Source organism: Astatotilapia calliptera, chromosome 23 (assembly GCF_900246225.1).
Source record: "Astatotilapia calliptera chromosome 23, fAstCal1.2, whole genome shotgun sequence".
NCBI lineage: Eukaryota > Metazoa > Chordata > Actinopteri > Cichliformes > Cichlidae > Astatotilapia > Astatotilapia calliptera.
The window spans coordinates 5,295,211-5,322,374 of record NC_039323.1 but is presented as its reverse complement, the minus strand read 5'-3'; the positions used below and the strand labels follow the sequence as shown (position 1 = coordinate 5,322,374).

The 27,164-nt window shown below is 41.6% G+C and overlaps 1 long non-coding RNA gene across 1 annotated transcript; it reads left to right on the top strand.

The window, feature by feature from the left end:
- Positions 1-22,999, top strand: LOC113016079 (uncharacterized). The gene is made up of 3 exons (XR_003271194.1): positions 1-425; positions 9,739-9,914; positions 22,969-22,999. It is a non-coding gene; the product is annotated as an uncharacterized LOC113016079 (long non-coding RNA).
- The last annotated feature ends 4,165 nt before the right edge of the window (positions 23,000-27,164 follow it).

Here is a 27,164-nt window from a genome sequence, read left to right as displayed (position 1 = left end):
GAGAGCAAGAGAGAGAGAGAGAGAGAGAGAGAGAGAGAGAGAGAGTGAGAGGAGGGGACCGGCGACGCAACATCACCGCATACTGTCATCGGGGGCTGGTGAGGAGAAAGCAGGAGGATGCTGGCAGCAGTATCACCTCGGCCTTGGCTTGTGTCGATGCAGAAGTAATGGCAGTGATTTTTTTTAAAGAAATGAAAAAAAGAAAAGAAAGTCATGAAAAGGAAAAAAAGAAAAACCACTCTTCTTTGGGTTTGGATCAACTCATTGTGTAGATTTACTCTCAATCTGCGAAGGCTTGTTCATCGATTGGCTGGACTTTGGGCTCTTAGAGTTTGGTTGCACTTGAGAGATGGCCGATAGAAACTTGAATTAACGCACTGAATGGACTTCAGCTGGAGATGTGGAATTTACTGAGTACACAGCTTGTAAGTATGTTTTTAATATGATTAATTTAAGGTCATGTAGTCTTAACCTTGAGACTCTGGGGGGGAAAGGTAGCTCGAGTAACATATTTCAAAAGCACTATCGCTAAAAGCAATACTAATACTACTACTACTAATAATAATAATAATACTAATACTACTACTACTACTACTACTAATAATAATAATAATAATAATAATAATAAAAATAATAATTGTATGTAATAGTATTTATGTAAGTTAAAAACAATCATGCAGAAATATAAATGCACTTTTCAGTAAAGGTTGCATAGTGGTTCAAGTTAAACTGAAAATTTCGCTGTCAATTATGGTGAGCTCTAACTGATGAGTGGCAGCCGGCCCTTCCATCCCATATTAGCGGGCCCATCCATTGAGCGCTGATGAGGCGGGCTTAGTGGCCCCAGAGCTGGCGTTTATAAAGCAAACAGTTGTGTGATTGTTAGCAGAGCCTGGGAAAATGTCCCCTTGGCTGGGAGGTGGAGGGACTTGACGCCAGAGCCTCTTGTTAAGAAGACTTGTGTGCTCCCAGACAGCATTGTGATGCTAATGAGCACCAGCACGTTGTTGAACTTGATGTTGACTTTCTTTCTTTCTTTGGGAGATTTTTTTTCTTTCGTAGTCTTCTTTTTTTTTTTCTTGGTCACTTGTTTGTGGGAAAATCTTCTCTGGGGCTACAGCGTGAAATTAATTAATCAGGCCATTGCAGATGAGTATATAGAAACAGAAAATCGCAGAAACAATCAAATATATATATATATATTATATTTCTTTAGTTATAGTATTGTTATTTTTTTATTTCTTATTTATTTATTTGCCAAAATATATTTTGGCAAAATTCAACAAGGCAGTCATTTGCAATCATTTCCAGGACTTACACTATAAGAGATTTGTTATCTCTCACAGATGTACTTAAAATAATAGTTTCATATATAACAATTGAAATCTAAATATTGATATATGATGGCTCGCTTCGTTATTTAGAAATGAAATAGTTTCATTAGTAGAGTTAATTTCTTCATATATATATATATATATATATATATATATATATATATATATATATATATATATATATATATATATATATATATATATATATATATATATATGTATGTATATATATATATATATATATATATATATATATGTATGTATATATATATATATATATATATATATGTATGTATATATATATGTATATATATATATATATATATATATATATATATGATTATTCTCCTATTTTCTTTCTCTCACCATGCAACAGGTGCAGGACTTCTGTAAATTGTCTGCCATCTCTACTTAAAACATTAAAACACACAATTTTTCCGCATCATATAAAATCAGGCTTACAACACTGCCGCTTTATTTATTTCTATGCGATAAGTTTTATTAAGGCATTTCATTTAAATTCAGTACACACAGTTTCGCTGCATAGAAAAACTAAACTCAACACTATAGCTGCCATCTTCATGCGTAAAATTCGGGCGTAAATCTGGCATTTAAGTATAATTTTAGAGTTAAATTGCGGTCATATTTATGCTGTGTTTGCGTGTCAAAACAACACATTTAAATTAAATCACATTAAAACGCAGGGGATTCTGGTTCTTGAAGTCTGTTCGCAGATTCATATAATTATTCAATTCATAAATTATTTTATTCTTCTCAGAAAATAGATTTCAGTACTGAAAAGTTGGTGTGTAACCTCTTGATTAGAATTTCAGTGTCGTTTTCCCCCCACGTTTGTAACTATGTTTACTTAGTTTTAATTTCAAAATATTCTTCCCTAAATTTTATTTAGTCTCAGAGCTTTCAGATTTGCTTACAAACCCGTAATAGTTCAGATTTTTACTTTTTCTCTAAAAATAACAACGACAGTGGCAATTAATTTCATTCGTTTCAGCACCATGGACAGAGACTCCCCTTTTCTCTTTTTCTTTGTGAAGTTCAGTCTTTGTACTTTTCGTGATAAACATTAAAATTCAAACACACTCTGCAGCTTTGTTCTTTTAATTTACTTTTACTTTTTTGTTTTTCACCTTTTTGCTATCATTTTTTTTTTATTATTTAGTAGGGAAAAAGCAGAAAGAAGCAATCATTTCACCCCTTGATATCACCGAATCCATACACCGTAAGTCATATGTGACTTTAGCAAACGGTATAAACAAATCACCCCTGAGAGTGTATTTTATTCTAGTCTATTTTATTTACTTTATTTATAGTATAAAGGCTAAAACGGAGAGGTGATAAGGATAAGATGGGGCATGAAAATAGAACAGAATACTCTGAGTGAAGGTAAGAGGTTCAATTGGTTGTCCTGAACACCTTTACTGTACTTCATGTCTGACAGGACGTGACGCAGTCAGGGGGCGGGCTCAGATGCATCAACTCGAGCCTGATGAAAGCAGAACTGAGAGTCAATCAGAATTAACGCACAGTACAAGCATTTTATTTTAACAGAGAAAGACAGAAAGAAAAAGGAGACACAGACGCACACACAATGATAGTTACGACTTACGCTGCAGATAATGCGATTTTATCCAATTCTCAGCAAAGCTTTTAATTCACTTATTTCCAAAAGAATAACAGTTATTACTTTTTTAGATAAAGAATAATTGGCTTGTTAAGTTAATTGAAAAATTGAAAGTTATAGCATTTTTAGTAATAAAAAAAGACAAAAAATAAAATAAAGCATGATAAAAACTATTTCCTTATATTTTAGTGTCGTAAATTCGGCGCGTTGGTAGTTAAAGAAAAATGTGAATTTGTGGAGATTTTTTTTTTATTTGCACACACACACACACACACACACACACACACACACACACACACACACACACACACACATAAGGAGAGAGCGAGGAGGGGGTGATTATTATGAATATACTTTTGAATAAACGGTTGTGAATTTTATGAAGCTCCATCTAAAACACGCAGCGTTAGCTGAAAGTGACGAGTTAACACATTACAGGCTTTTACTGAGATTGCACGAAATCCTACGTCTAATGTATTCCTATTTATGTTTTTGCGTACACTGACGCTTTGTAGTCATTCTCTGCATTTTGTTAATTTGACCTCCAGACAATCACCTCACTGAAATTATTAACTAAAGCTTAAATGCTGATTTCCTGAAACCTAGTAGTTATAATCAAAATAAACGCATAGAAAATGGAACAGGGCTGTAAAAATAAGATGATTTGTAATTAAAAAATAACGTTATACTGCTTAACTTAACGGGCTTTTATCCAAAAACAGACTGCAGGCTGTTATATCTTTCTTCATACGAGCAGACTTCCTGTCTTTACGCACAGGATATTTAGGGATGTCCCTAAACACGGACAGGTGTATGCTGCCCATGCAGATTCATGCATTCATGTGACTGTGGTGGTGTTACACACTGTTGCATGGCTATCTCCATTTCTGGTTATCTTTTTTTATTTTGGAATAGGCTTCTGCTATGCTGTTGTTATTAGCGATGTGAGGAAAGCACAGTACATGATCTGTAGATTGACAATAGAAAAGGAAAATAATTAGCCCTTACATTGTTGAGGGAAATCACCTCCTAGTAGATTTTGGCAGGGTCTTCGGACTTCATATTGAGGTCCAACAACCACTCCCACAGGCGGTATCTGTTTATTATAGCGAATAAGCTTAATGGAAGCTGTTCTGGAAAACATTGTGTCTACTCTGTCTTGAACTTTCATTACTCCGTGTGTCCGTTTTATCCACCCCATATCTCTGATGCTAACCCATGTGTGCGTGCCAGTGAGCATACCTAATTTCGCGCGTATCCCTTGGCAGTCTGACCCCGAGGCCCCGGAGCGGCCCTCCGCCTCCTGCTCCCCATATCTGACACTGCTATGCGCCTTCTCCTCACTCTCGCTTTCTCTTCCTCGGGCTTTGCTGCGGCTTGCTTGATATCCCACATTATTTCTCGTGTATTTCTTACGTGCACATGGTGATGTTCTGTGTAAAATGGGCTTTGTCTTCGCGCGTGTCGGTATCCCACATGGTCGACATAGCCAAAGGAGGAGGCTTCAATCCCTATCTGAGACTGGAAGAATATTTCTGCCTAGTGGATTTTAATATTGCTGCCTCTGAGCAAGGTGTGAGCGTCCGATTATGGAACCTGCTCTTTCAAATAGAATCTGTGAGTATGTTGTGTATTATTCTCAATTCAGCGTGACCTATCTAATCTAAAATTTTATGATAATTAAAATAAAAGTAAAAATAATGCAATTAATTTAAATTATTTACCTTATTTGCTTTGATTTACTTGGGCACCATTAATTTATTAAAATAATAAGTATTTGTACCGCAAAACTGGCTTACTGCCTTATTAAAGATGTCGATTTACTATTTCGTCCTGCCTTTATATTTGGAATCCATTCCCCCCCCCCCCCCCCCCCCCCTAAATTCTAGCTCGACGCGCTTATCACGAGGAAAAGTAGCAAGTTCGAGTATAATAGCCATGTGTGGCTGATTATAAAGGATTATAAAGGCTTGTTCGTCCTGCTGTCACAACATGCTATAATCCAGAACACACAGTAACATCAAGTGAGGCGGGACTTGTTCCACTAGATCATGTTGTTGACATTTAGCTGGAAGCTCGTGTGCTGTAGGTTATATAGGCCTTTGGAAGTTTGTCTTGCTTTCAAACAATTCATGGATTAATTCACTCAACGAGGAAACTGTGCTCTATGCTCTGAAATGGGTCGATGTGAGTTGGCATTTAAAAGAACAATAAGCCGGTTGTTTGTGAGTTCTGTTGGGAAAAAAGCGGACGTAGCATCGTCTCTTATGTGTTGTGTTATCGCTGTAGGAGCCAAAGTTGGACATTAATAGTTGGTACATGTATGCTATATTAGGGCATAGAGCCGGGTTTCCTGTTACGCCTGTCCATAGATGACAGGTGGATGTATCATCATCCTCCTCCTGCAGCTGGGTGACTTCACCCTGCAGATGCTCCTCAGGACTTGTAGTAGGAGGAAGTTCAGCAGTGTTTTTGAAGAACGGAGATGATGAATAGTCCGCAGTTTGATTGCTACGAGGTAGGAATAGGCTCGGTTGAAAATAAGACAGGTTGTATGGTGCCATTGCTGCTTTGCCTCTGAAGCACATGTGGTGATTGTGGGGATGTAAACTATGGCTTCCATGTTCCTTTCTTAATATTACTTGTCCTGCTTCTGTATTAATGCCTTTTCAGTTTGGAGCTGTCTGGTGATGCTAGGCTTGTTCTGAACAAGCCATACTGTAAAGATCTTAATAAAACAGGGTATTACCTTGACTGTAACCTGCTTTGTGCATGCGCGCATTTCGGTGTGTACATTATATAGAGAGAGGGAGCGAGAGAGAGAGGGGGAGAGAGTGAGAGAGGCGTGCGCATGCATGCAGGCGGAATGCAATGGCTCCATGTGACCACAACACAAGCACCTCCGGCGGCCCCTTTAAGAGACGTGGGTTAGTTTTTCTCTTTGGTTATCTAGCTGTATGAGTTTATGTAATATCATAAAGCTAGAGAACCGAATGTATAAACTAATTCTGCAGTCGTCACGGCAGAGCGAGCCGGAACCGGACCGAGAAGGGGGTGCTGCCGGAGCGGATGGATGCAGCCTGCACGGAGGACTGGAAGCCCGCGGCAGCGTCCGTGCATCGCACAGGGAAACGTATCCCATCTCCTTGGACGTGCACCGGTGCAGAGAGGAACATGGCCTCCAAAAAACGGATTCATGGTGCTATATTTCTTTCGAGAAGGATGCGTGGAGTGACAGTAGCAACCGGAGACAGGCTCCATTCATAGAGTGATGAGGAGGAGGGCGATTCGGCAGTGGTGTTCATGCTTTGGTGCTTTCTCTTTGAATGGAACGTGCTTGCCTTGTTACAGTAGCTAAGACTGGTGTTTTAGATAGGTTTTCTTTTTTGTTTTTTTGCATTAACCGTGTAGTTATTTCGATGCCGATAAACAGGGGAGATGAGGTGAGATGAGCACGAGCTGTAGCTAGAAGAGGCACCTGATTGGAGGGATCTTGAATGTCACGTGTTCTATCAGAAGCCCCCATGTCCCCTCTCTGCTGGCCTGTTTGTGTAGCCTATTGGATTTGGAAAAATTGTATTAAGAATCAAAGCTTCTTATTGGTAGCAATCTGTTAATGCACATTGTTGTATTTTACCTTTAAAACGCAAAATGCAGGTGCGTCATCGAGCCATGTCACACCATGCAGAAGTACTCTGTTTAAGAGGTACACTCACCTTTATGTGCTTCTGTTGATTCTGATGGCAATAATCCATCTTTCAGATACATTAAGAGTGCTTAATATATTATACCTATAGGAGTAAGGAGGAGGATGTGTAGCAGGTCATCAAAGTAATGTGTGACAGGTTATGAAGTGGAGGAAGAAGACACAGATGTTTGTCAAAGGGATCATGTTGTATTCGTGGATTTAGCATGATTGATGTCCTTATCGGGAGCATTTTAAAACTTCACAGACACAGAAAACAGTTCAAAACAACAGCTCATGCTTGTGCTGAGGCCAGGAAAGCACAACGTTGTGCAGTTAAAACAAAGGCACATTCTGGTTTTGATGGTGAGAAAAACAAGCATGCTACATTGCCACTAAGTTGTATTTTCTCTGTTAAAAGGTAGATATGACTGAGCACTCTGGCCTCTCACAAATCACAGCATGATTTGATTGCTGATGTAGAGTAGCAGGCCAAGCAGAGGGATTTTGGGAGGCAGCATCACTGAAAGGCAGGGTCAGCTGGGTCACCCAGACTGGTTTTCAGGCTTGTTTCATAATGCTTTTTGGGGTGCACATTATCTGCTCATTCTCCACTCAATCTGAGTCAGAGTGGAGCTGCTACTGAGTGACAGGATGTTCTCTGTAGTGTGAAGCATATGGAATTTTAAACAAGCCAATTCAGTGCCATAGCTGCTAAATCTGTGGCTGCTTGCGGCTCTGCACCGTGGAGAGTGTGTGAGTGTGTAGCAGAACAGAGCCTGGTGCTACTGTTGGTAGGCCCTGGCTTATACTGCGTCACAGAGCAGGGCAGGTGCTAGCAATGGACCTAGCTAGAAGATGTCTGTGCCTTCTCAGTGAGCTGTGCTTTTGTGGTGTCATGCTGCTGTACGTGCGAGTCGGTATTGTCTGTGCATATTAGTAAATATGTGCCATTCACACGTAAGGTTAGAAATATTAGCTCCCTGCAGTTGTAATTATGATAATATTAGTGTGTGCTGTGCAGTTATTGTTCAGTTAGTGTAATAGAGTCTGGTATTATGCAAGGTTTGCATGGTGTCAGGATATCCACAATGTGAAATCAGTACAAGCTTATTTCTAGGTGAGACATTTTTATATAAAGAATTAAGACCTTCAAATGAAATCAAAGCCACAGCATTGTGATTTGATAAACCCAGTATTTGAAAAATAGTTACGACTTGTGGACAATGTGTGCTGAAATCTTTTTTTTATAATTCTCCTCTCTTCTATTCATTTAACCGATAATTAAGCTGAGGCACTTATAATACATCACGCCCTGTCATCTGTGTGCTATAACAACAGCACCAGCCTCCCAGCTTCCTTCCAGCTGTAGTAGAATTTCATGCATTGCTGAGGGGTAATAAATGGAGGATATGGGGAGAGGCCTTTGAGATTGAAATGCAGTCTGCTGAGTGACTTAGAGGCAGGCTAGACGTCGGTGTTCCCACATTAATATGTGTCTGTCTGGGCCCTCTCCACCATCAGGAGGAGGCCCTCAACACCAGATGGAGCCCAGTCTAGTCTAGTCTAGGTCTAGCCTACAAGCACCTGCCACATGGCTGCATTAAACTGTCCATTGTCTCTGTGATTTCTCTATTTGTAGGCCTATTTGAATCTCATTTATTGTTTCACATGCCTGGGTTTATTCTGCATTATAATGGCAACATTAACAAATGGCACAAAGTTGTGGTGAGACTAGAGAGAATAGGACTAGAAAGACAGGACTGAGTATTGTGTGTAAGACAGAGGGGGAAAAAATTCTCTTTTATGCACAAATGCATGCATTTCCAACCAAATCTATCATGCCTATAGCCTTTCTCACTGAAATGTAAGCCTCCAATTTATCAACAATATTTTTATGTTTTAGCTCTGTGTGTTTCATAAGGGCAGGCAAAAATTCTGGGACAGAGCAGCCATGCTGTTTATTGTCCATCATTGTTTTCGGTTTACAGACCTATTACCAAGGTAACATCCTTTTCTTGAATAATTGTGAGCATTATTTCAAGTTACTATAATACGTTTTCCCTTAAAAATTTGCTTACATTTTTAAACTTCAGATTTGGAAAAAAAAAAGTTAATATTATGATTAACATTATACGTTTGCCTTTGAGTGTGAAATAAATCAGTGTTTGTGGTCTATGTGATTCAACATTGTCTGAACCCATATTCCAGCTTTATCAGCTTTCTATTATCGTTTTACCTTGAATTGCAGTGGCCTATATAAACCTCTTCTCTGAACTTATGAATTCTGGGTTTGGTAGCCTAGCAACAGCCTCTGACCCATGCAAGGGAAAGAGGAAAAAAATTGAAAGGCTGACATGCAGGCTTTAAACCCGCAAAGGATGTCAGATTTTACTGGATGTAATCTTTGAGTATTTTGTGTAATCGTTTGTGTGTGTGTGTGTGTGTGTGTGTGTGTGTGTGTGTGTGTGTGTGTGTGTGTGTGTGTGTGTGTGTGTGTGTGTGTGTGTGTGTGTGTGTGTGTTTGTTGAAGAGATTGGTGTTACAGGCAACTGCAATAGAAAAACATAAGAAATTTTTCTTGTAATTCTAAACAGGTAAAGCTGTATTAGTAATCTGCATTACTCTTAACATTTAATACTGTAGTATTAAATAGAGGTTTTCTTTATATTAATTTATATTAAATACATAAATGAAATTCATTAGAAATGAGGTGGCTTTTTCCTTGTAGCTTTGCTATATTCCTGCTCCAGTTCAGGTATAAATATTGTTTTTTGAAATAAAGTGTTGCTGTATTAAGAACCAAAGCGCTAATTGTAGCTGACAATTTAAAATAGAAGTTTGATAGTCTTGATTCGATTTATGAAACTTAGGAAAAAATATGCTGTGATACTACTAGGAGGTCCAAATTAAAGGCTTTTTTATTGGTGTAACAATCCTCGAATATTTTCTGTGAGAGCGTGGGCAAAAGGTTTATGGTGGTGAAATTAAATTGTGACCTGGGCTCAGGTAGATTATGACCATAACCTGCTGCAGGAGTGGGCCCTCTCTCAACTTAACGCTTTATGTTTTTGCAGGAATCTGCGCAGTGCAGAGTGATGGCAGTCACACAGAAATACACAGACCTCACCAGCAGGCCTGCGCCTGGACCTACAGGACAGCAGAAGGTCAGAAGGGAAACAGCAGCCTCCTGCCCCGAGGAGCAAAGGTCACTGACTGGGTCAGGATGAGGCTTCATCACTGTAGTGCAGAGGTGAGACACACAGTGCTATGCTAATAATCTGTTTTTGTCAACACACTTGAACTTGAAACAGTTCTAAACTACCCTCAATTAATTCCACATAAACAGATGAACTAGTTTGCTTGAAAACTTTACATTTATAATGTACATTGAATTAAGTCTTCAGAGTATGACAGTTTATGTCTTCACAGAAAAGCGGTGAGCTTTACATTCTTCTCATTCTTCACATACACCCTTTTTGTTCACTCATCTCTTGCCCTCTGCTTAATAGTGCCTGATCCAATTTGTTAGATTCTTCGGATTTGGCAGATAAGAAGGGGTGGCCACTTGTATAATCTATATTTTAATTCATGTGTCCACGCTCTTTATCCCTTTAAACATACATAGGTGGGGGGCCTTAGCCTGTTGTGTGCATAAGGTGTGCTCATGTGGAAAGACTTTCAGGGTGGCTAAGTCCCTCACTTCACTAATTCTCTCTTTTCATCTCTCTCCCTCTATGTCCTCCTCTTTCTAGTTGACTCTTCTTTGGTCTCTATATCACCCTTTATTTTCCTGTGCTCCCACAAAGAAATACTTCTTTCTTTACTTCATTATTATTATTATTATTATTATTATTATTATTATTATTATTATTATTATTATTATTATTATTATTATTATTATTATTATTATTATTATTATAAAAGCTAACCCTTTTTCACCCGACTGGTAGAATTTTTAAAAATGTTCCCATCCAGTTTCTTGCATAGTTATTGGTTATTTTAAAGGAAAATGTGTGGTTCACTGTTTTGTATTTTTCCCCTCTATTAGATGCTCATCACAGTATATATCCTACTGTATTGACAGATATTTCTGGCTTCGGTTGCCAGTTACTTTGCTACCTAGTTGGCAAAACCTTGCAAGCTATGTGTTTTATAATGTTGCAGATGATGGAAGGCTGAAACCCGATGTAGGTGACTCACCCACTTCCCTCCCCACTTCCTCCTGAGTGTCGAGTGACATGACAAGATTACCTTCCCTATCCTAACAGTTGCTATAGCAGGCCATCAAGGGTGAGAACGCTGCTCAGCTCGTGCATGTTCAACCTCCTGCAGAGAACAAAGTAGACGGAGTGATGGAGGCAGTACTGGAGAGGGAAGCAGAGGGAGATGAAGCCCCTTCCATAGAGATTGAGGGCCGTCATTGGGGATAGACAGAAGAAGTGATTTTTTTTTTATTTCCCTCCAGGGTTAGATGAGCGTTCTGTGACATTGGCTTAGTTCTATATCAGCATGCCCCCCAAGAGAAGAGGTTGCGTTTGAGAATCAGACAAGGGAAGATCAGAGGAGATTTCACAGCCTGTGGCTATCCTCCTCCATAGCGTTAGACCACCTCTTAAACCTCCTTTGCTTTGCTTCAACTCGATGAGGGCTGCCGGTCTACTTAGTCAATATCATATCCACGAACTAGATAAATCGATGCAAACAAGCTTTGGCTGGACATGAGCTTTAGAAGTAGAGGCATAGCTACAGGCTAAATTTGACACAGAAATGCATCAATCCAGAAGTGACACTCTTCACGTCCTCTTTGTATTCATAGCAGCAATTAAGAGCTAGCATGCACCAGCGTGCATTCATGCTGTGTTTTCCCCTCACAAAACTCCCATACACATTGTGCATTAGTTGCAATTGTTCCATAAGCAAGTGCCGGTGGGAGCATGTGTGATTTCACACATTGCAGTGTTGCTTCCACAGCTGAGCACTCTCATGTATATGGAAAGACTTGAAGAGAGGGAAGCAGTAATCCTCTCATTTACAGTACCTCAGATCTGGTGTGCCTTCTTTCTCTTTCTCTTAGTTTCTCTCTTGAACACGCAAACACACATGCACACACACACACACACGCACACACCCGCACACACCCGCACACACACACACATGCACACAAACACACGCACACACAGACACCTCAGCATGTCATATCTCCTCCTGCTCAAACCTCCCACCCCCCTCCTCCATCCCAATTCAGGCTCATCTTGCCATCACCTCTCCAGCTCCGCCACCCCAGAGAAACCAATTCAGACTGTAGCTCCACACCGTCATGGCATGTTGGCCAAGGGAGATGGAGTCCTTTCAGGTTCTCGGCTACAACCTCCCTCCCTCCCTCCTCCCCTGTCGCTGCCCCCTTGCTGCTTCTCAACATTTCCTCAACATGCCTGGTGTAACAGCAGGGTAGCTAGACAGCATGATAGGACTGCTCCTGAGAATCTGTTGGAGTTATTCTGCACATTATGTGACCTTTTAAAGTTTCTACAAAATTGCATGTGGGTGTGTGTTTTTTATGATTCTGCTCTGAGCCTGCCGTTGCATGGTTAATACTGTCAGATTAGTGAGAGTGTTAGAAACAAATGAAGCCTGCATTATGTGTTTAAACAGACTGATTGTGAGGTTTATCTGTAATAGGTTATCTTTATTGGCAAAACCAAACACCTACCTCCCACCCGTGGCTTCTTAAAGTTGGCAATCTGCTCCTAACAGCCGGCTGTTTGCTGGGAATATTTTTCCCAGGCTTTCTAGATTTGTATGCAGAAACCGCGCTACTTGGCTGTTCTTAAAAGTTGATTTAAATTATACCCTCTGCATTATGCGGCTTGATAGGAAATAAATCTCTTCAAGTGAATACACTGGATGGAGGGAGGTGGTGAAAGGGGCCAAATGTGTGTTTGCCTGGGTGTGCGTTGGCACAAAGGTTTAAAGTTGTGTTAAAGTATGTTAACTGAAATTAAAGTCTGTGCTGAGGGGCTTGAAAAAGGAAAAGAGAGAGGAGGATATGGGTGTCAGGAAAACAGAATTGGGTTTAAAAACAAAAAAACTTTAAAAGTAGAATCAGCCTCTGGGAGAAAGCTGTCCATGTTAAAATTATGTGTGATATTAACTGTTAAAGAGTTCATATAGTTTACATATATGTACATTTACTGTGTAGTTTGGTGCATGTAGTACATTCAGCAAATATAAATTACCATACAAGTTACTCACTTTGCATTGGTATTTGTTATTCTTTACCTCCTTAAAGCAGAGAGGCCTCTGGCATCTCAATGTGCACTGGCTGAATGGTGGCTGTATTAAAGATTGGTGGTGGCGAGGGTGGTGGGGTGCAGCAGGGTGACGAACAGAGCGCAGAAGGGAGGGACAGGGGTCCACTGAAAGGCAGAGTGAATAGGAAAGGGGAGGGGGGGGGGCATTAGTGGCGGAGGCAGGCTGAGGGTGGCGGGGGGCCTCCATTGGTTCAATGCAACGGCCGAAGCAGCTGTGAAAAGAGGTCTCCCCTTTTTCCCACGCCCAGTACGACGCAGAAACCCTGCTTCAGCCTGCCAGGGTCAAGTCACATTTTTAATATATACACTGGGCCTGCGGACTCTCACAATGCATACGCACAGCTCATTTATTTTATGTATGCACACAGACAGACACACACTTGTATGCACACAGCAAGTAGGCAGCCTCTCAGACGGCGACAGAGGTGGGGGCCAGGAGAGAGTATTATGACACTGTTTTCTATCCCGCTGGAACCATTGTTTCATCTTGCAAATTAACAAAGTGCGAGTGCGTCCACAAACGCACATGCGCAGATGCCACCACCGCATTTGTGATCCTCTGGTTTATAGGGTTTTTTTCTAACAGAAAACACTACACTACAACACTACAAAGATTTGTGACTTTTTTTTAAATTCCTGCATGTTGATTTTGTTCTTTTTCTGTCTCTCAGTTCAGGCTTACATGCTCATGAAATTCCCAAAGTCCTCCTCGAATAGCTAAAAATGCATTTTTCTTTTAGTGTGTTCACTCTCATACCGACCACCACACTGAAGCCCCTTTCTTCTCACATGTTTACGTCTCGGCCGCCATTTACAAACTATAATCGTATTCCAGGGAAGGGGATCTAAATTCTTTGTCCTGACAGACCCCCCCCTTTTAAAAAACATACCCCACCACCACAACCCAGTGCCAGATGCCCTTCTGTATTGTGTGGGTGCTGGGGGCAGACAGGCAGGCAGTCCCCTTCTTCTGTCTGTCTTTCTCTCTCAACCATGATGTCACCCGGTGTGTCTGTATGTCTATCAGGGCCTCGACAGGAACTTAAGTGTGGGAAGGGAAAGCATTCAGGGTCGGAGGGGTGATGGTGGTGCGAGAGGTTCAAGGAGGGGTTCAGGATTGGTGGGGGGGTTTTTTTAGGGAGGAGAGGTGGGGAGGTTGTGTTGGGAAGACAGTGTCTGCCCTAAGAGGTCAGTTAGTGGACTTGAGCATGGAGCAAGTGTGTGTCTCTATGTGTGTGTTTAAGGGTGGGGGTGTCGGGGGGTTCTCCTAGAAACTCTAAAGCAAAGTGGAATTTAGATGAATCTGTTCATCTGTGTCTTCTACTAATTCATTCTGGAGTCCAAACTCCTCAGTGTTATTCTCACAAAGGGCTTGAAGAGAGAGGATGTGAAGAAGAAAAGGATCGAAAAGCACCTTTTTTGTTATTATGAATTCTATCAAGTACATTCACAATTGTGCACAGATGTAGAGGATTCAAGGCAACGTGACAGCTTAAGCATAAAACATGTTGTTCTAGCATGTTGAGAATTACATTACACAAGTGTTGATTACCGAGCCGAATCACTAAATGAGTTTGATCAAATTCAAGTTCTTTTAATAATATTTCCTTCTGATTTTTAGAAATGTGGGAAGGGAAGTGCACTTGTAGACCTTCTCCAGTTTAGTTTGTGTAGGCAGTTTAAAAAAAAAAAAAAGAAATGCAAATGAGGTCAGGTCAGGTTTTTTTGTTGTTTTTATAAAAGCTGAATTTTATTACAGTGAATTCCCTGATCACATTTAGAACTTCTAAAATTCTGAATCCGGACTAGACAAATATATCTTATTGCAGAGGTTTAACTGCTGGACACATGCAGTTAACTTTCCCGAGGCTATATCCACACTAGTATGTATTTATTTCAGCAGGGAGCTTTAAACACAGCCTCGATCAAGAAAAGCATTTTAGCATAGTATCAGAAATAATCTGCCTTTTTCCTGACATGCCTATTTACTTACAACATGACTATTTACTTATAAATGTTGGCGTAAACATGAAGCAGAGTGTTAGTTACATGGCAAAAATATAACTGAGGATGAACAGCAATGGAAAAAAAGTCAGACTGCAAATATTTTTGGAGATTTTGTTATTGAAAGTGACACACAAATATAAGGCAATGAGGGAAAACATACATAAAGATTTATATGTGGCAATATATTAAAGGGGCACATTGTGCATTACTAAAGGAAGCCATTGCAATGGAAACCACACAAGAATAATGAGATCACTAAGCCTAGCTGCAATGTTTTGGCCTAATTTTTGTGACCGATTAGACCCAATTAGGACGTGAACATGTGTGTCTATTCCTGCATATATGAACTAAAATGTTGTTTTTAAAACTAAAACCAGGTCAGCAGCAGTTACAAATATCTCTGTTTTAGAGGTCTGAAATGCTGATGTAAACTTAGCAAAGTTTCAAAATGAAGATGAATTAGTATGGATGTACTAAAGAAGCCCTTTGTGTCTTGCACTTCTCTTTGTCCTGGATTTCCACATTACGTCATTGTAGGTTACATCGTGGTTTGCCTCTCAAATCGGTACATGGTCACTGTTAACTCAGATTTATGCTGAGCTTAAAGAAACTTTCCTCATCAAAATGTGAAAATAGCCCTTTAGAGACTCGCAATCTGCAATCTGAAGCTCGACTAGCCAACTGAAGCAAGATCTTTTATTTGAGGGACGTTCAGCTGTGATGTTGTCATTTATTCACTGTGCTATCAGCCAAGGAACTGAAACACTAGTTTTAGTTTTTAAGGTTCATATAAACAGCTTAGAAAACTCATTGCTGCATTACTGTCAGTCTAAATAATGGAATAATGTTATTTTTCTTGATTCCTGAATTGGCTTTATAGAGAATGGAGATTTTCATCTGACAGCATTAATGTGATATTTACAGCCCACCAGCAGACACAGACAACAGGCACCTTTTTCAACCGGTAAACATTTACTGGGACACAGATGCATGCCTTTGTCATTCATCCCCTTTCTGTTTGGTCTTCTGCGTTTGTATTTCTTCCACCTCTTTGCTCCTTCCATCTATTGCTTTAATACGTTTCCCATCTCTGTCTTTCTCCTACTCTCGCTCTCCCTTTCTCTTCCTGGCTGTGTGAAGAGGTGATAGTATTGGGAGACAATGGGGAAGACTCACTTAATTAGCTGGACGAGAAGATGCATTGTGGCAATTACCGTGCACAAAGGGAGGGGAAGGTATGGCTCTGTAATGCGCTGCTGTCTGTATTTGCCTGGCTGTTGTAGCCTGGAGTGCAGGCAGGTCTTTATAGGGGAGACTGAAAGCAGTAACAATGGAAGACAGGATGTACTCCACATGTAGAGCCATTTCTAGTCCTTTTACAAACAGGGACAATAGCATCTACAGTCTCTTAAAGGCTGGAAATATAGAAACTGTATGTACTCTACTGATGGATTACTGGGCTCTAAACGCACAGGTCTTGTGGCTGTGTGAAAACTAGCTATCCTGCTTTGCATCTGTGTACAGATCAGTTGTGCACATTTCATAACACCTTTTAATAATAATGCTTTAATTAGATATTATCATAAATAATTTACTGAGGCTTTACGTACGGTTGTATGCCAATAAATAGAAAAAAGAGGGCTGAACTTTTAGACAGTCTTCATAAATGATCTGCAGATACTTTCCTCAAAAAAAAAAAAAATGGAATCAGCAAAATCCAAGGGGTAAAAAAAAAAAGGCCTTCAGACAAAGTATGTGTGGGTCCTAAGTAGACACACAAACCTCATGGACACACAAAATAAAATCAGTCAGTTTAATTATCCAAAAACTAAAAATAGTTTGGGGTAATTAATTATTTCAGCCAAACTAGTAAAATTGAGACGCCTGTTTTTGTTGACAGTTTCACAAAATTCTTTAACACTGTTGCTTTTAATTGTTGGGTAATGGTTGTCAGCTTAAACAGGCATAGTACCATTAACTAAGAGGAGGAGATTTAGATGCCAGTATGACATAGCCTTCAAACCATGCACTTGATGATGATCCCATTTCTGGATATGGGAAGTTGGGAAGTTGTTCTTCTGATGTGTATTTAAGTTAAAATAAAACATAAAATGTCCTGTGTTTATTGCTGAATGTTCTAACAACACACTGAAAGGTCTTTTTTTAATATATATTATATATATATTATATATATATTATATAATATATATAATATATAATTGCTTTAACTCATGGGGGTTACTGCTAATAAATAATTTTTCTAACTAATCTAGATCCCTCTACACCAACAACAACTGCAAACATCCAATACAGAGGTTCCATATGTCATACAGAGCAGTGGATGGGCTTGCAAAGTGTAGAAACTGCACAGAATTCAGATTTTTTCAGTCAAATTCACTACTATTCCTGGCGTGAGGATGGTAAGCACAAGTGGAAACGTATGAAAAGTTCTGAGCATTTGCAGATCTCGACCAAGTTGGATCACAAAGAAGTAATATAAAATTTCTGTCTAGCTCCACAGCGAAGGTTTCATGATTGTGCAGGTCCACTTCAAACACATGGAAATTATAATGCACTTACTATTACAGTATGCTGAAATACTGCTGAAGTTGCACAAATGATTCGCATATCTCAGGCTTATCGTGTGTTCTGTAAATTGTAGAAAATAGTGGCTAGTTCACTGAATGTGAAAGTTTTCTAAATGTTTTTCTACTTATAGGGAAAATGTTGGATTTCTTTTATGTGATTTTACTGGTCTGGCCCACATCGCCATACAATATATTTCATACCCCCTGATTGAATACAACATAACAACTTTGAATTTTCTTACAATCACCTTCTTAATCTTAACCTAATGAACTTATCTTGTAAATCCATCTTGTTGGGGCCCACCCTACTACATTGTGGGTTTTTCATAAACGTTACTGAAACTTTAGTGAAAAGATTTGTCTACCACTTAACCTGGTGACCCAAAATCTAAAATATTTGTAATGAATTGGGTGATAATCAAAATCGACAGTCACAACTTAAAAACTCTAAAAAGTGAACTTGACCTTGTTGGGTGGCAATGACTGTATTTATTTTCCTCTACTGTTGCCCATCTGTCTCCTTCCTTTCTATTCCTGATTGTCGTGTTGCTGTGTACCAAACTGGACATGCTTCTGCTTTCTATTTCTGACTGGCTATGAGTGGGCCGCTGCTTGGTGCCACTGAGTTTTTTTGTGTATCTATGTGTGTGTGTGGATGTGCAGGGTTGGGTCTAGCGAAGAGCATCCTCCTCTAGTGGAGTGGCCTGAGGGGATTTCTTTCATGAAGTCAGATAACATCCAGGCGACCCCCTCTTCCCTTTTTTATAAGAGTTCTTTAACCTTGATAAATGAAGTAGAGGCAGGAAGGGAGTGAGGGAGGGTGGGAGGAAAAAGTTGTGAGCTGTGTTGGGGGATGAGGCTGTGATGGAGAGAGAGAGAGAGAGAGAGAGAGAGAGAGAGAGAGAGAGAGAGAGAGAGACACCAACTCCCCAGCCGGCTTGCTCTCAGGATCAATAATGCTCGGAGAGCTGCTGAGCACTCCTGTCTGGCAGCTCTACCATAGGGGATGGAAGGAATCAGGGGAAGAGGGGGAGGATGGGAAGGAGGGAAAAGCAAGAAAAGAAGTGTTGAGAAAGCCTCTCTATCTCCTTCTTGTCACCCTATTTTGCGAAGAGGGGGAATTGAGGTGGATGGAGATGTAAAGATAGAAGGAAGCAGAGAAACACAGATGCAGGGTGGAGGGAAGCTAAAACCAGCACACCTATCCAGCTAAACCATGCCACACACCTACCTGCCCACCCGCCAGGGAAGCACACACTCCCGCACACACGTACACTTAGGTCTCCTTTTGCGTAGCCACAAGGTTACAGAGTGTCGATACAAACGCGCACAGCCCTCTGACAAATGGGATTTGGCATGTTCAATCAACAGTGCTGCCAAATCCCTGTTGTTAAGTGTTGCAGAGCCATATCTGTCTGCAGTGGGGCTAAGCTATGCTACCTGGGCCCGCTAACTGTCCCCTAAATATCCTCCATTAAACTCCTCGGTAATAGAATTATCTGCTGCATTTGTCATTGGATTTGAATGGACGTGTGTGCTGTGGCATAAATAGTGGACAGAGAGGGAGTTGTCACTTTGTGCACCTGTTATAAAAAAGGCTTTGGTACCTCCTCCAGCAGTGCCTCCAGGTCATCTGAACTCTCTTCCTTTTTTCTTTTACCCTCTTTTTCTTGATTTCCCTTCTTGGAATTTAAGTCTCTGGTCTCCCTCCTCCTGGCCATCTCTCCTGGCCTTTTTCCTGTCCTCTGTTAGACCTGATCCTTTCATCTTCTCTCCCCTAATCCTGTGCTAGAGAAGCCACCCCACACCCCCGCCTCGCTTCCCATTGCTCTCTTTTTAACTCCATGCCTCCTCTTATTTTAGTGTGTCCCTGTGCCCATTGTGTCTCTTTCGTTTCTTCTCTTTTTGCCTTCTTTATCCACCCTTTTATCATCCCTGCCTCTATATCTTCTCAGTCTCTCTCCCTGTGTCTTCCATATCACCCCTTCTCCTCTTCTCTTACCCTCGTCTATCCTTAATTAAGTTAGAGATCAGTTGACTGCCCCTATCATTGGTAGAGAGCGGGTTGGTCCTCCCATCCCAGGAAGGGGGTGTATTGTCTGTGCTGGTTGACCAGTGTAATCCTCCTCCAGGGACAAAGGGCACTACCCTTACTACCTCAGCCACCCCCAAAGGGCATTAGCCCCCTGATGAGTGCCATGCCCTGGCCTCCCCCTGCCATCCTGACAAACCAGCATCATACCGCTGGCTCTTCGCTGGTTTGGCTGCTGAGACTGAATGCAGATCACCATGGCAAGGATTTGTGTGTATGTATGATGATATCTACAGTTAAGTGTAGATAATTCATATATCATGTTCTTTCGGGAGGAGAGTATTTATTGTAGGGGTACATTATAGGGACCCTTTAATCCATATATTCTACACGGACACATCTGCTGTAAAACCACAGAGTTCTACTCTAAACCTCTACACAACCCCACATACTTCGCTCTCTTCTTCTCTTTTCTCTTTAACACACACACACGCACACATTCACACAGGGAACAAGTAGCTAGGGTTGCTATGGGAACGGTTGGTCAGAGTTTACCAGAGGGGAAACAAACAAAGTACTGTTCATGAGAGCAGGTTGTTCTGTGCAGAAGGAGCAGTGATACTCTGAGAGCAGGTGTATGTGAAAGTGCGTGTGTCCAATTGTGGGTTGCGTGCTATCATGTCTGGTAAGTGATTAGATATGTGTGTGAAAACATTCATACTGTAACCTTTCACATTTGCATCCTCGCCTCCTTTTTTTTACTACGCCTCACCTGTGTTGGAACGGCTGATGAGGTAGAGGGTGACCTTCTGATTAGGAGGTTGGGGATCCTTGACATACCAAATTCCTCCTGATGGTGTGCATGACAATTGCCTTTATAAAGGCATGGAATAAAGCGCTGTATGATAGTGTGTGAACGGGTGAATGAGGCTTGTAGTAAAAAGTACTTTAAGTGCTCAGTTAGGTTGAAATGGCAATATAGAAGTACAATTTACCTGTGCACTACCTTCATAAAATATTTGAAATTCTCAGTAAGGATGAGAATCTCAGAGTAACTCGTGGTATGATATTTAAAGTTAACATGATACAACAATTTTGCAAGAAACCTGCAGTAGTGGGTCTGATGAGTCAAATTGTCATGGGAATCAGTTTTGGATACCTGCATGTTTTTTTTTTTATTTGTTATATTTGGCACCGGTGTATTGATTACATATCAAGAGGAAGCCAGTAAAGTATTTATCCCACTCCTGCTGCTCAACGAGCCCATGTGGCAACACAGCCTTCAGTTAATTTTAATCAGAGTAATGAATTTATATGAAAAAGCAGAAAATACTCTGAAACAGACAAGAATTTTCATATTCAATTCATCTGGTAATGTCTGTCTTTCTCAGTTAATCATTTAGAACATCAAACAACAGTAAAGATTTTGATTGTGTCCAATCAGAAGTTGGAAACCTGTTAAAACAACTTTAATGTTAAGACATGAAAGAGCAGTTTTTATTGATTGACACCAAGGATTAATACTCTTATAAATTTTCTTAACTCCTAATATCTGAGAGTGGATGAAAATGTGTATTTCTTTTCTTAAGCTGTTATTATGGGGAAATTACTTAACATTTTTAACTTATTTTGGAGGCAAACTTGATGCTAACCTGTCTCTCTATCCTATCCTACTGGTCTTTCTGTAGTTAAATAATCGAATCTGAGTCGCAAGAGCAACAGCTTTTGCCTAATTTTGGTCATTTCCATTTCTTCAAACATACGAAATGCATCTAAACTCTGAAGCACCATGCAAACCTCAATTTTTCTTTCCATAAAAATGCCACCATGCAATCCATCTAGGTCCCCATCCCCTTTAATGTCTCTTTAGCCCTGCACTTGGCTGCTTGAGTAATATTTATTGCACAGTCTCTTTTAGCCTCAGTTTCTCCTTTTTATTCATTTCCCCCTGAAACAAACAAGTCCTGTGCCGCAAGGCAAAACGCATCGCCCCCCACCAACCCCACTACCTCCATCAGCCTTCCCCACCTTCTCCAACCCCTGCCCTCTTTCCTTCAGCACTGACAGATAGACAGACATACTGTTCTCTCTTTCTTTGCCTTTCACCTCTCAAACCTCCCTCCATCCATCCTGCCTGGACGGGTACAATGCAGGCGCTCTATCCTGCGGCAGGGAGAATGCAACCCTGAACTAACAATATCACCAAGGCTGCCTGAATGCCGCCGAGTCCCATTGTGCTCTGTCAGAGGGGAGTTAACACCCATGTCTGAGCCCAATGAATAGTATTATTGTGTCTGAGACATACACCGCACCCCGGGTCCCCATCCATGTCCCCGAACTCAACTCGCCTGCCCCCCCAAACTTGGCTCTCTTGTCCCAACAGTGTAGCCCCCCTCTCACGCCACTCTTGCACCCCCTTCGCTCTTTCCTTAACAGACAGCTCTAACTTCCAAAGCCTTGCCGGCCCACTGACTCTAAACCTCAGCACTTTACTTCTCTATTCCACTGGCAGTCAGCCCATGGGTTTTAGTCTGGTTTTTAGAACTGCAGAGGGGCTAAGAGAGGTGAAAAGAAGGGCTGTAGTGACTCTTGCAAGAGTATTTTGCAGATTGTGTGGTTCTGGCAGCATGTTGCAATGTGAGGTAGTGGGGGTTGAATTTGGCCATAGCTCTTTTTCTGTTGTGGAACACAATAGGACCATGGATCCTCAAAGAAATGTCTCCCCCCAACTGCTATTATCATAAGAAGAGGGCCGCTCAACCAATTTAAATAATTCTGGATGATACAAAAGCTGAGATGTTTTGTTTGGCAAGGTTTCTATAGAGCACCACTGGTCTGGCCAAAACATTCCCATTCCTTCACACTAACTGTGCCACAAGGTGGTGAAATATCCTGTCAGGTTTAACATTACTTTTGTTATTTATAATCATTAAGGGCAAATAAATATTACATTTTGCAAGCCTGTTCTGCCAAAGGAGCGGAAAAAAAGCATAGCTGTTAAAGACAAACTTTTCCCGTAAATATTTTTAATGTATTCTATTGACGCAGGAGTGATTTTTATAATGGGCCCACTCTTGCTATATTTTGCTATCTGCAGCACATCAGAATCTAATAGCTGAGAGTACCTTTGGCAGGCAGTATCTCACTGCCTGACACACTTAACTCTCAGGCCTCAAATCCCCGCAGTTTCTGCTCTCTGAGGTTAGCAGGTTCATATTACCAGCTGAGTGAGGATGCCAGAATCCTCACCCCAGACTTCTTGCTGATCAAAGACCAGGATTGACATTCAGAGTGTGTAAAATCCTAAAAGTTAAGATTAACTTGTTTTTTTCTCCATCTCTGTCTCTGGTTGTTTGTGTACAACAGGAAGAGGAGAAGGAGGAGGAGGCAGCGGAGAACGAAAAAGAGAAGCAGAGTGGGTGGAAGAATGGAAAAAGAGAAGGATAGAAGCAGTTCGAGGAGGTGGTATCGAAGCGGGTGAACCCAGAGCAGGTGAACACAGCTGTGGATCGCCATGGGCTCTCTGGCTGCCTTCCTCCTGTGGCCCCGGTGCTGCATACAGGGGTCCCGGTGAACCAGCAGGGGCCAGCCAAAGCTGCGGCAGAGTGGGCAGGCTAGGCCAGCCAAGCCAGGAGAGAGGCAGGTGAGGCGGGTGAGCCGAGCTCTCATTCCCGCCGGCTACGAGCCTCCTCGGCAGAGTGGAGCAGCGCGGAGTAGCAGAAATCAATACAGAGGAGAGAGGCTAGCAGAGGTTGCCCAGCACCGCCTGCAGGCCTCGGAGCCCAGGGACCAACCACCACTGCTCCCAGCTCCTCTTTCCATCTCTCTTTCTATCTTTCTCCAGCAGTCCCACCACCATCTAGGGCCAGGGCCCTAACCTTGGAAGTGCCCCACACGCTGTGTGTGTGTGTCAGTGCACGCACATGTGTGTGTGAAACAGAGAAAAGGGAAAGGGAAGAGACAGAGAAGCAGTCTTTGTGTGTGGTTCAGCTGGAGGGTTTTTACTTGGTCCAACACCACTTCATAAAACTTTGTCAGAGAGACGTGGAGACAGCAGGAGAGGCAGAGAAGAAGAATGAGACAGGACGTCGAAGGTCTCTTTTCTTCCACCTGCCTCCCTCTTATTACTCATTCCATCTTAACCGTTTGAATAAGGATCTGTCTGAGCAACCTGCTCAGTCCCACTTCCCAGCACAATATTCCTAAGATCTCATGAGCCAGGATGAAAGGACAATTTGAACTTTTTCTCTCATCCGCTATATCAGACACAACCTGTCTTTTCGTCTTAGATTTTCTTACCCTCACTACAGCAGCTCCCATAAGAGGATATGGCAGTGCAGTATTGATCTATAAGGTGGAAGAGAGGAAGGCGGGCCTGGGCTTTCATACCTCTCTCTCACTATGTGTGGGGAAATAGCACCTGAAGTCCACTTACCGCTGTGCAGCAGGGATCCCATGGCAGCACAAGTGAATGGCTGCTAATTGAATGAGAGATGAAAAAGACAGTAGTTTTAAAAGTGCCATGCCCTCAATCGTCTGCCTTCGTTTTCATCTGACTTTTTGTCTCCTCCACGTACGCAAAAGTCCTTCCCCACACAGACACTCACTATTCAGATGTTTAAGCTAAATTGCCAAAATAATCACAAATGAAAAGCTGGTTTGACATCAGCGTGAATGTGCAGACCTTTGTACAAAAGAGGGGAGAAACAAGTCGAATTTTTATCCAGCGATAGTGAGTGTCACGACACAAAAAGATACTGTACATGTCTGAGGGCTGGAATGACACTAAAGGACAGGTGGAGAGTTTCCCAAGAATGCAAATGTGCGGTGATTACGATGGGATTCTTATTTCCTGGTGAGTACAATGTCACGGTTTCGTTCTTCATTTTTATTAACACAAGCCACTCTGTTAGTGTGATAACCATATTGAACTAAACTAAAAGATAGCATAAGATACCATCTCTGCTCGGAGGACCACGTGTGTTTTTCAAGTGAACTCAGAACATGTTGTGTTGTAGATGATCTCCACAGTCTGCGCTGTGATCACACTGTCACCGACTGTTGGAGTAGCTCGTTGTTGTTGACTGTACCAGGCAGGGCATTAAAGCACAATTCCCCCTCGCCTGCCAATCTCCTGGCACACACAGAGAAACTGGCGCCTCTCTACATCTCAGCCTGGCAGCGATTACAAAATGGCCGATTCCTGTCTGCCAGCTGTCTCCCTCAGCCAAGATGGCGCTCACTCTCTTTTTAATGCCCGCTGTTTGCCATCTGCCCTCTAATTGTTAACGGCTATGCAAATATCTTGTAATTGCCTTTGCATGCGCTTGATACTTAACCCCTCCCCATCGATTGTAAATAATGGTGGTAGCGTAGACGGAATAAAAAGAAACACAACCCTGTGCGGTTGCTGATTGAATACACAGCAGGAACAATTAGCAAATGAATGTTGCCTGTAGTTGCTCTGCTCTTTACTTCTCTTTAAGCTCACCTTATTCTGCATGCAAATCACCGATGCTGTTGCTTTTGATGCTAGCTGAAAAAAATAAAGCGGCACCTCGTCTTTCTGTCGCATTCAGAGACGCTCATGTGTCTTCTCATTGTGCCATATGTGGCATCTGTGGTTGGCTGCATAACCAGGGTACCCTGCCTCCTCTGACAGGCAAAGCCCACACTGTAAAGGGGAGCAGGAGCGAGGGAGAGGCATAACATAATGACCTCATTAGCATGCTCAGCACTCCCTGCTATAGGCCCTGGTGCGCCGCTGCGCCGTGGGACCCACCGGTGTACGCCCTTCTCACAGCACTCAGCATGCAACATTGTGTTCTCCCCACACAATGCGGCGCTTCATACAGGCTTTATTACGCCTTGTCAAAGCACAGGGGGATCAGGGGTATCAGTGCAGAAGCAGCAGGATACTCGCTGTGTACGTGGAACAGGAGATGTATTGGTGCTTTATGGTCTTAATGTGGTGTTAGCTGTGCTGATGGATCCTCTGTTGCTGCTGTTGTGCATTGATATGTGTGTGTTTATGTTTGTGTGTGTGCTTCTCTGCGCCCCCATACTTGTGTGCGTTTGTGTAATTGTTCGTTTCATTGTCAGCTCCCATGGCATTCGTGGCAGTTTTCACCTGTCAGTGCTAATTATTGGAAAGAGTGATCTGGTGAATCATCTATGTCCTGGAAATAGGCTATCAGCCACCCTGCAGACCTGCTGTATGGCATCTGTTGTCGTTCTGTAGCAGCGTAGCTTTTAGCTTCACAGTGAGGACTGTAGGGTGACACCACTACATATGGGCTCTCTCTCTCTCAAGAATATGACAAGATGACAGATCAAAGCATACATATTTACGTTTTTTTTGTTAAGTCGGAGAGGTTTAAGCCAACACTAAAACAAAATCGGAATTCTTTTTTCTAGATAAATCATATCTCTTAATGAATGTTTATTATTGTGAGATCAGACACAAAAGGACACATGCTGACAGTTAAATGTAGGTTTTACAGTAAAACAATTCACACAACTATTAAAAGCATAAAAAAACAGCAAAAGACCCAACAACAATAAGCACTGACGTACAAAATATAAAAATTGAAGTACCGTGGTTGTCCCCAAAATCAATTTTTTGAAATCTGTGGTGCAATTACTGCTGAAAATTTTAATAGTGTAGTAACCACTGTTGTCTTTTATCCCTCCTCAAAAGGCTGGTTCATCCCCGTTATCATCTCCTCTATCAAACTGAGGCAGTTTTAATCAAGCCTCTGTCTAATCAGTCCACAGTGACATTGATGAGACTGAGGTAGAGTGGAGCGGGTTAGGATAAAGAGCCCATGCTAGCAGTGGTTAGCCTAGGTGGGGTGACGCTACAGTATCTTTTGTGGGGAAACAGGCAGTGGAGAGGACTAAAATCCTCTCTCAGCAGGGAGGCAATAACAACCGATGCAAGCTAGATTGAACTTTTTATAGAATTTTTTGATGATGTTCCAAGGTTAATAATTTTGTCTAAATTCTTGCTTTGGAATTGAAACATACCTGGGTTTCAGAAACAGTGTAGAGGAGAGAAAATAAAAGAGGCAGAGCGAAGAAAATCAGTTTGAATTTGTTCAAATCTCTCATGCAGTCTTAAATATGGATGTGTGTCAAGTGTTTCAAAGAAGAAAGAGAGACGCGACTGGATCACGAGGAGCTGAAAGGGTGGGGCCATCGTATTTTTCGTATTCAAAACTACAAGGACGACCATATGGTATGAAAAGCAACCGATGAGCACGATACCTCACCGCATATGCCAGTCAGCCATCATAAGTGACACGTACTGGCTTATGGAAACATACTGCATGAACACACACACTTTCATGTGTTCGTTCACGCTTACTCACAGAAAAAAAATGGGGAGGAGGGGGGGCTCCACAATGCCATCCCCTGCAGAAAGCTTTTATGTTAATCACAGTTAGGGCCCTGTGTCTTACTTACAGTGTTGCAATTATGCATAATTCAACACACAGACAACAGGCAGGACAGTACAGTAGACCTTGGTTTAGGCGGCACCGCCTGTGGTTGAATGTGAG